General features: G+C 42.1%; 1 non-coding gene across 1 annotated transcript; it reads left to right on the plus strand.

The window, feature by feature from the left end:
- The first annotated feature begins 2,674 nt into the window (after positions 1-2,674).
- Positions 2,675-2,796, plus strand: MIR5185G (microRNA MIR5185g). The gene has a single exon (NR_126980.1). It is a non-coding gene; the product is annotated as a microRNA MIR5185g (primary transcript).
- The last annotated feature ends 6,017 nt before the right edge of the window (positions 2,797-8,813 follow it).

Below are 8,813 nucleotides of genomic sequence, written 5' to 3' on the forward strand. Positions count from 1 at the left end.
GGCTGACCTTGACGGCGCCATGAGCTGCTTGCTCCATTCTGCCCGCCGTGTCACCTCCTCACTAGACCTCGCAACCCGGTGCGGCCGCATGACCGCATCCCCCAACGCCCTAAGCGTCCCGACCTTCCTAGCCTTCGCCAACCACTTGCGCAACTCCTTGCAGCTGATTCTAGCCACCGGGTTCCATAACAACGCACGGGCACACCTGCTAGTATACTTAATATTACTCCGTCCAACAAAAGATGTTTTAACTTTGACTAAATTTAAATGCATCTATATACTAAGTCATGTATACATCCAAATTTTCATAACTTTGATAAACTTTTGTTTGGACGGAGGGAATACTATATCTCACCTTGTTAAAATGTCAATTCGGTTACTCTCAAATATTTTGAGGAAATTGCACGTTCCACCACCTATTGGGGACGTTGTTGCGCAAAACACCAGCTGCACGAATTTTTTTTAGATTTCACCGGTTATTAGTCTAATCCGTTGCAGGTAGGTCCTAATGAGATGTTAAAGGAGTTAATGTTGTTGGGGCCATGAGTCAGTGACCTTCCGCGGAGTTTGTGATCATCCGCGGGGCGGTTGGCGGCCAACGCAGCGCTCTAGCACATCACGTCGCTGGCGGCGCCTGACAGCGACGCCATGCAGCGCGTTGCGTCGGCCTTCGTGGAGGCCTGGCTGGAGGAGTTGCACGTCAAGGCGGAGGCCACCGCCGGGGAAAATCACCACAACACGCAGCACAAGAAGGCCGCGGCCGACGGAGAGCAGCAGCAGCAAAGCGGCAGCTAGGAGCAGCACCCGAATTCCTCCTCGTCCAACGTGGAGGCCTGCAACAACATCACGGCGTCTGACGCGCTCATGGCAGCCATGAACCCAGCGGCCGGCGTCGGTGGTCAGCAGCAACGCGGCCACGGAGCCCACGGCGGTGTCCTCCTCGCTCATGTACTGGGGCAACGGCGGCGGCGCCAACTGCGGATCGTGGGCCGAGAAGAAGAAGGCCAGGCATTGACTCGTGAGACCAAACCATCAGAAACAACATTAACTCGCTTAACAGCTCATTAGGACTTATCTGCAACGGATTAGAGTATTAGACCAATAACTGATGAAATCTGCAAAAAATTCGTTCAGGTGGTGTTTTGCGTAACAACATCCCAATAGACGGTGGAATCTGCAATTTCCTCCAAATATTTTCAATAAGATGGTGTCAACTGTCATGGTGAGATCCATCAAACAACAGGGAATGCACTTGAGAACTGAAACTGAAATTCAGTACTGTCTGCTCGAGCTCGAAAGGACCGTCCCGTCTTCCCCAGCGCCGATCCCGCGCGGCGAGCGGCGGTCTCGACCGTGAACTCCGTCCCATGCCGGTCCTCGACGCCGGTGGCCGGGTTCCTGCACCGCGGCGACGGCGAGGAAGAGAGGAAGATTCTGCTCTTCCTCCGCATTGATAAGCTCAGAGACAAATCCCTTGCGCCTGCATCGAGCTGAAGCAGATGAAATTAACAAGGGATGTTGCTTGCTATGTGATGCTTATTATGATAAATCCCAGATCAGTTTTAGCTAGCAGCTGTTGAAACCGCATTTGGGTGCGTGCTAATTATTAGTTTGAGTTCATGCTCTTCTTAATTTTTACCTTGTATGTACTACTCCGTAGTATTCTTGCGCTGCATTTCAACTGCATTTCAATGATCCTAATCAAGTTTATAATCAAGTGTTAAGGCAGCTCTGCATTACGAATTTTTTATACGGAGTATATGCCATATGAGTTGTGACTCAGAGCCCTCTGTTTGTAAAATAAATAAATGAGATCTCACAATACATGCTGAAATTTCATTTCCATTCTCATGTGTATTCCCTGTTGTTTGATGGATGTCACCATTTTATTGAGAATATTTGAGTATAACCACATTAATTGACATTTTAACAAGGTGGCATATATGCCCTTTGATTGATTCGCGACGATCTTTCCATGTCTTTACCCTGCCTCCGGAACCGCGGAGCAGCTCTGCATGTGGAGGGTCTGTCTATTGACCGGACGTCTGTTTCAGTACAATTTTGGTACAAAACAGTCACCTGAAAATTTGTTACAAAATCAGTCGTCGTCTAATTAATAAAAAATAATTAAACAGCAGTTCTGTTATGAGCCAACAAACACGTTGAATGCCTGCACATGGTTTTTGGCGCCAATAACAAAAGATCCTGCTCTACCTATGCATTAAATCCTGCCGCATTTGAGCTTAATTTAGCGGATAATATAATTTTGAAGGATCGATGTTGCTGATATATGAGCTTATGACAGTAGACATTTGTCCGCACTTTGTTTAAATGCAGTTAATTTTGATTTTTAACCGCACTTTTATCACTTAAGCCGTTGTTTTGCTGATAAAAATGCATCAAATACTTTTCCACACGAGTATATTCAACACTTTTAACATGTCACGAATATAAATTTGACGTACTTTGAAACCAAATCGACGCACTTTGAAATGCGTCCGGTAATCTACCGTGACATAGTGTGAAGTTATGATGAATCCCAAATTAGGTTAGCTCAGCAGCTCTTGAAGCTGCATTTGGGTTCATGGCGAAGGATGCCGAATGAAAAACCCGGCAAGACTCTGCCTCAGGTCGGAGGCTATATCTAGCTTATTGCTCCCTTTGTTCTTAGGGATGCAACCGGGATCCGCGAAAGTCCCGCTTCTAGTTCATTTTTCAAATCTTCTATTCAAAATTTTGTTCAGAATTTGAATAAGAGATTTGAGAATTGAACTAGAAGCGGGATTTTCGCGGGATCCCGTTTACACCCTTATTTGTTCTAAATGGAAACAGAGGGAGTAGAATTCAGTTAGTCCCCCACAAGCTTTGGGGGGTTGACTTCTGCCATCTTGACAAAAAAAAAAAGCTTTCTTCTCACATAAGTTTTCATATGGTCAGGTGCAGACCTCCATCGCAACCATAATTCCACCATCGGCGAGGTAGGACCAGTAGCGGATGATGCCGCGATTTTTTACATATGACCAACGGAGTTGGCCAGGTTCTACTATGACAGATAACAGAACAAAAACTAAAACCTCAGTTTAAACACATCAATGCCTAAGGCAATGAAGACCACACCCTAGTTCGAACGAAGCCTACGGCCAAAATGGCACAACAGCTAGAATAGAATTGCTTTGTATCTTTAGACTTTCTCGTAGACTCTGAGTATAATCAGACTCCTCCTTCTGGAGCCTCTCTAGGCAGCGCCTCAATCCTTTGTGTCTTCAGCTTCCCTTGCTCCTGATCCTTGCTGCTCCTGCGCGAAGTGCATCCCCATCCCCTACAGATTGCAAACAAGCGTAGCAAGTCATAAAAGAGCTCCAATAGATTATTTTAGCTGGGTATCTAACGAGTTTCCTTTAAAACATGCCTTATTGTGAAGTTTCCACGTGACTTAACATGTAACTGCCAAACAAACTATCTGAATATTCTAGCAGGAATATAACGTGGAAACCGCCAGAAGAATTGTATAAAGCATCCTGGGCGAGTGTCGGAGCCAAAGCTAAGTTGACTAATCTCTACACATATTTGGTTCCAGGAGACCCAAAGAAAAGGTGTTGAATTGTTTTCATCTCAGAACAGTATCTACAGCTAGTGGCTCCCTCCCACTTTCTCTTCAGCATATTGTCTTCTGTTGTTATGGGATTATGCCAAATTTGCCATAGCCAAATTTTAATCTCCAAGGGAATTTTTGATTTCCGTAATGTCTAAATGTTCTCCCGGACCATTCCTAGTTAGATTTTTATACATTGACTGCACATTATATTTCCCAGTTTTGGACCATTTCCCCACACAGGTTTATCATTCAGAGCTACACCAGCTAACAGGTTTCTAAGGTTACTGAGTTCAAGACAAATTTTCATCTTACCACCTTCTATAGCTCATTATCCATCCCCTGCCAGCCATGAACTCAACTGTATGTTCTATCTCATTTGTAATCTCATACACCCCGGGAATTGCTGACACAGAGTAGTATGCACACACCATGTATCCCCCCAAAAGTCGGTATACACAACAGCAGCTGTTTGAAGGTTACGATGATCAAATTCAGAGCATGTCGTTGCTACTTTTACTCGACTAATCTTGTTGCTACATTTACTCGACTAACCTTAGGTGTTCACTGTGCTGTCGTTGCTACTTTTATTCGACTAATCTTGTTGCTACTTTTACTCGACTAACCTTAGGCATTCACACTGCTGGAAGTTCATCATTAATGTCAGTTTCATGTACAGAATCAGTTCCTGATTTGTGTTCGAGCCAGAGGCTACTACATGGATAAATGGAAGCTGAAATGCCACAGCCACAGGCTGCCTCCATTTTAGGGAGCACTTCCTTTATAGTATCAGCTTGCGTGTCACTAGATCACTATGACATTATCAGCTAAGCAAAAGATTAGTGAGACATATAATCAACAAAGGGACAAATATTTTTTTAGGAAATACCAATTGTACATTGGTTGACTAGAGTAGGTCTTAATTCTTGTTGTGCCAACTCTGTTTTCTCTCATTGACTTAACATAAGGACTGATGCTAGAAATAAATGGTAGACATTAACTCTTTGCTTGCTAAGTACATTCAGCAAAAACAAAACAAAGTGCATATTTTTTCAGGCATGGCTTATATGATCTAGCGAATGGAAAGTGGAAGAACATTGAAGTGAAAACAAGCTAAGAGTCCTTTACTCACTTTGCCTTCAGCACATTGTCCTGACAATCTGAAACTCTGTCCCTCTCCTCTCCCATCTAGAAATATGAAACCATGCTTATCAGTAAAAAAAGAGAATTGATGGCCTCAAAAATATTTAATTAATCAGCAAATTCCAAACCTCAGCAACATTGAAGCTCGTAGTGTTGTCGACATAACAACTGTTGTTATTCCTTTTTTGAGGCCCCCCTCCGATCACTGAGAAAGGGTTTCTTCTTTTACATGGTTCTTCCTTCTCGGCCTGACGCTTTGGCAGTGGTGTTGGCAGCATTTCATGAGCAGAATTATTGCAACTCAATATAGCCTTTGTGTGCATAGAGCAAAAATCTGTTCTACATGTTGTGCTCACGCTACATCCTAGAAACATGCAGCGCCCGCGGCCATGTTCGATACAGTAATCACTTCGCCATGGCGTGCTCTTGCCACATCCTTCAAACTTGCATCGCCTTCCCCCACCATGCGCAATGCAAAAATCTGTTTTCCCTCGAGCATACTTCCCACAACCGTGCTCATGTTTACACATCTTATAGTGTCTTTCTCGACCATGTTTGGTACAGTAACAATTTTTCCCTTGCCTAACCTTCCTGCATCCTTCAAACTTGCATCGACTTCCCCCACCATGTTCAATGCAAAAACCTGTCTTCCCTCGAGCAATCTTCCCACAACCATGCTCATACTTACACACATCATATAGCGTCTGCCGGCACCATGTTCTGCACAGTAATCGTTTTTCCATCGTGCACTCTTCCCGCATCCTTCAAACTTGCACCGTCTTCCTCCACCATGCGCAATGCAAAAATCTGTTTTCCCTTGAGCACTCTTCCCACAACACAGGGCAGGCCACATTTAATTTGAAAGGATTGGGCTGGCGGTGATGATGGCTCCACCTTGGAGGATTCTATCCAATGTGATTGGACCCGTGCATGCATACAACATTTTATATCATTAAATGTGCCGTACTGACTGGATTTGAATTGTCCGTGCAATTTTCTGCAAGATATAATTATCTGCGTATGATAAACAGGTTGGTTGGTACTACGTTTGCTGACTGATATTATTTCCACATCATGGACTTCATATGCACTTTTAAGCTCGGTTTGCGTTTATCATGCAGTTTTGTGTTGTTCTTACTTTTAAATCTGCTGCGGAAAGGGAGACATGGAAAGTCAATTACTCTTTCGAGCAAATCAGGTTAAAGTTACATAAATTCTATTAAACAGCTGTTATCCACTCACATATATGTTCTGGAATATAATGATATTTCAATTAGCATATTGATTAAGAAACAATACAGTTTATTAAAAAAACACTAGCCGAACCCCTAAATATATAAAACAGTCTCAACTCTCAACTAAATGAGATATTACAATTCAGCACAATGCCAAAAGAAGTGAAGATTTATCTCTAATACTCTCTCTGTCCTGAAATAAGTGACGTGGATTTGTATAAGAATCTATGCAAATACCCATCACTTATTTCAGGACGGAGGGAGTACAAGGAATACGTCTTCAGGAAATAAATACAAGTAACAAAGAAACAAAGTTTCTTCAAAAGCCATATGTTCTCTGTTTATGTATGTGAGTGGACAATGCTGAAGCCTAAAGCCACCATTACATGAGGGAGCATTGCACTGCAAATGTATAAGATTTCTGCTTGGATGATATCCTGCCGTAGCTAAAGGTTATAGCAATGCTTGCTAAAGGAGGTATGATCACTGATGAACCTTCCCTGTCTGGGGGCAGTATACACAGGCAACAATTTGCCACCTTAGCTAAATTTGCCATGGTTTCTTGCTCAAACTTTGGGTTTGGATTCATATCCCGTAATGGCTCATGTTTCAGAAAGGCTTGTGGAATAATCAGGAGCTCCTGTCAACTCCAAGCTAAACACATTTTTCTTGTCCAAATCCAAACCATATAAATACTATCACCGCAAAAAAAAAAACTGTATTTACTCTTGTTCCCTCCGGTTATAGTTTACTTCCAAGAAAAAAATTATACTTTGTTCGTGGGTACATATAATGAAGTTGATTCGCACTCAAGAAGCAGTGGCGAAGCAGCGGAAAAAGAGAGAGCGAAAGCTCAATCCCATGAAAAATCTCCAACTTTGGGGCTGGAAAGCAAGACTCATCGGAGTGGCCGGACTGATGGATCATCCAAAAAAAACTCCATACATTCATCAGGGAAGTATTATAAGAACAAAGAACGATCCAAGAAAGCCAGGGGGCCAGGGTAGCTAGGGCCTAGGGTTCCTCACCCAACAAGAAATATACCTGCGGGGAATCCGGATAGATCTTCAATCCGCGCCCGTCGGAGGGTGGATGGTGAAGGGTCGCCCACCTTGGAGGATTCTATCCAATGTGGATGTACCAGTGCATACATATAGCATTTCATATGATTAAATGTGCCTTACTGACCGGATTTGAATTTTCCATGCACTTTTCAGCAAGATGTAATTATCTGCGTATGATAAACAGGCTGGCTGGTACTACGTTTGCTGACTGACATTATTTCTACACCATGGAATTCATATGCACTTTTAAGCTGCTTTGCGGTTATTATGTTGTTCTTACTTTTAATCTGCTGCGGAAAGGAAGACATGGAAAGTCCATTAATTGCTCTGTTCAGAGCAAATCAGGTTAAACACTCGTGACTCAATGAAACTTCCATTGAATATAATTGAAATTGTATAAGAAAGTTTCATTGAGACACTATTGTTTCAATCGGCAATCCTTGCGACACTAATGTCTCACCGAAAGTTTCATTGAGACACCAATGTTTCAATCAGCAATCATTGCGACACTACTGTTTCAATGAAAATTTCATTTCGAACTTGTCCCAATTTTTTTGAAATTTTCATTGAAATACTAATGTTTCAATCGGCAAAAGTTGAACTTATTCCTATATGATTGAAATTGTATAAGAAAGTTTAATTGAGACACCAATGTTTCAATCGGCAAACCTAGAGATACTAATGTTTCAATCGTCAAATTCCACGACCAAATCATTAAATTCTGTTTGAAACCTCTGTAAAACACTTCACTTTGAACTTTGTTGTTCTAATGCGAAACTTTTTCTACCAGCTCACATTATGTAAGATGAGCCCTTACAAAATTTGACGTCAATCGGAATTAGTTTACTACCTCTTTTAATTTAAACCAAATTTGAATCCTCGTGATTTCCGAATTTTCAAACTTGCTTGAATTTTTTTGAAACTTTTTCTGTGGGCGGGAAACACCATCTTAAACAAACCTTTAAATTTTCATCAAATTCTGAGTTTGTTTGAACCATCAAATAATTTATACAACTATCGAAACATGTTATTGTACTACTAATAAGAAAAAACACATTCCTTCTCCAACCAGAAACCACCCACTATCAAAACATGTTGGCCAAACTTTAAGGTGGATTTTACTCAGGTAGGTCAAGGAGTCAGTAAAAAAATCGCTTTAAAAGTAGTGCAATCTCCTTGTTGTGATACCTCCATGTGTAGCGCTGCTCTAGTACTTTACCTCTGACCCCCACCCCTCGTCCATCAGGATGCCAACGGCCTGCCCAACAGCAAACGCGGTTTTGTCTGCTTTAGCCGCAAAAGGCCACGCAGGCGGCCACGGGCGTATATACACAGTACAAATAACACGTAGCTGCAATGTTAAAGCAGAATACTACAGATACTTCTTTGGCAATACCAGTTCATGCACGCATGGCAAAATCAGATACATTACTAGTACATCGATCCTTGGAATTCAGTAATTTTCTTAAGCTTTTGTCAGAATATTGCTAAAAAAAGAGGGTAACTTAGCCTACTGCATCATAACCAACTCCAGCTCATAACTTCAAATACATCGCGGACAACAAACTTCTTGAGCTTTTTAGAACCATTGCCTATCTGCATTTCTGGACCACCAAAGAAAGATTCAGCATTTTCTGTAATACCTAGTCTTCAAGTCTCAAGTCTTCACATCCCTCATTGCAATTCTGGGAAGAAATGCCAGCATCTAAATTATGATGGTTGTTTACCAACAAATGTATAAAAATGGAAAAGCAGACAATAACACTGTATTCAAATATG

This window comes from Brachypodium distachyon, chromosome 4 (genome assembly GCF_000005505.3).
Source record: "Brachypodium distachyon strain Bd21 chromosome 4, Brachypodium_distachyon_v3.0, whole genome shotgun sequence".
Taxonomy (NCBI): Eukaryota; Viridiplantae; Streptophyta; class Magnoliopsida; order Poales; family Poaceae; genus Brachypodium; species Brachypodium distachyon.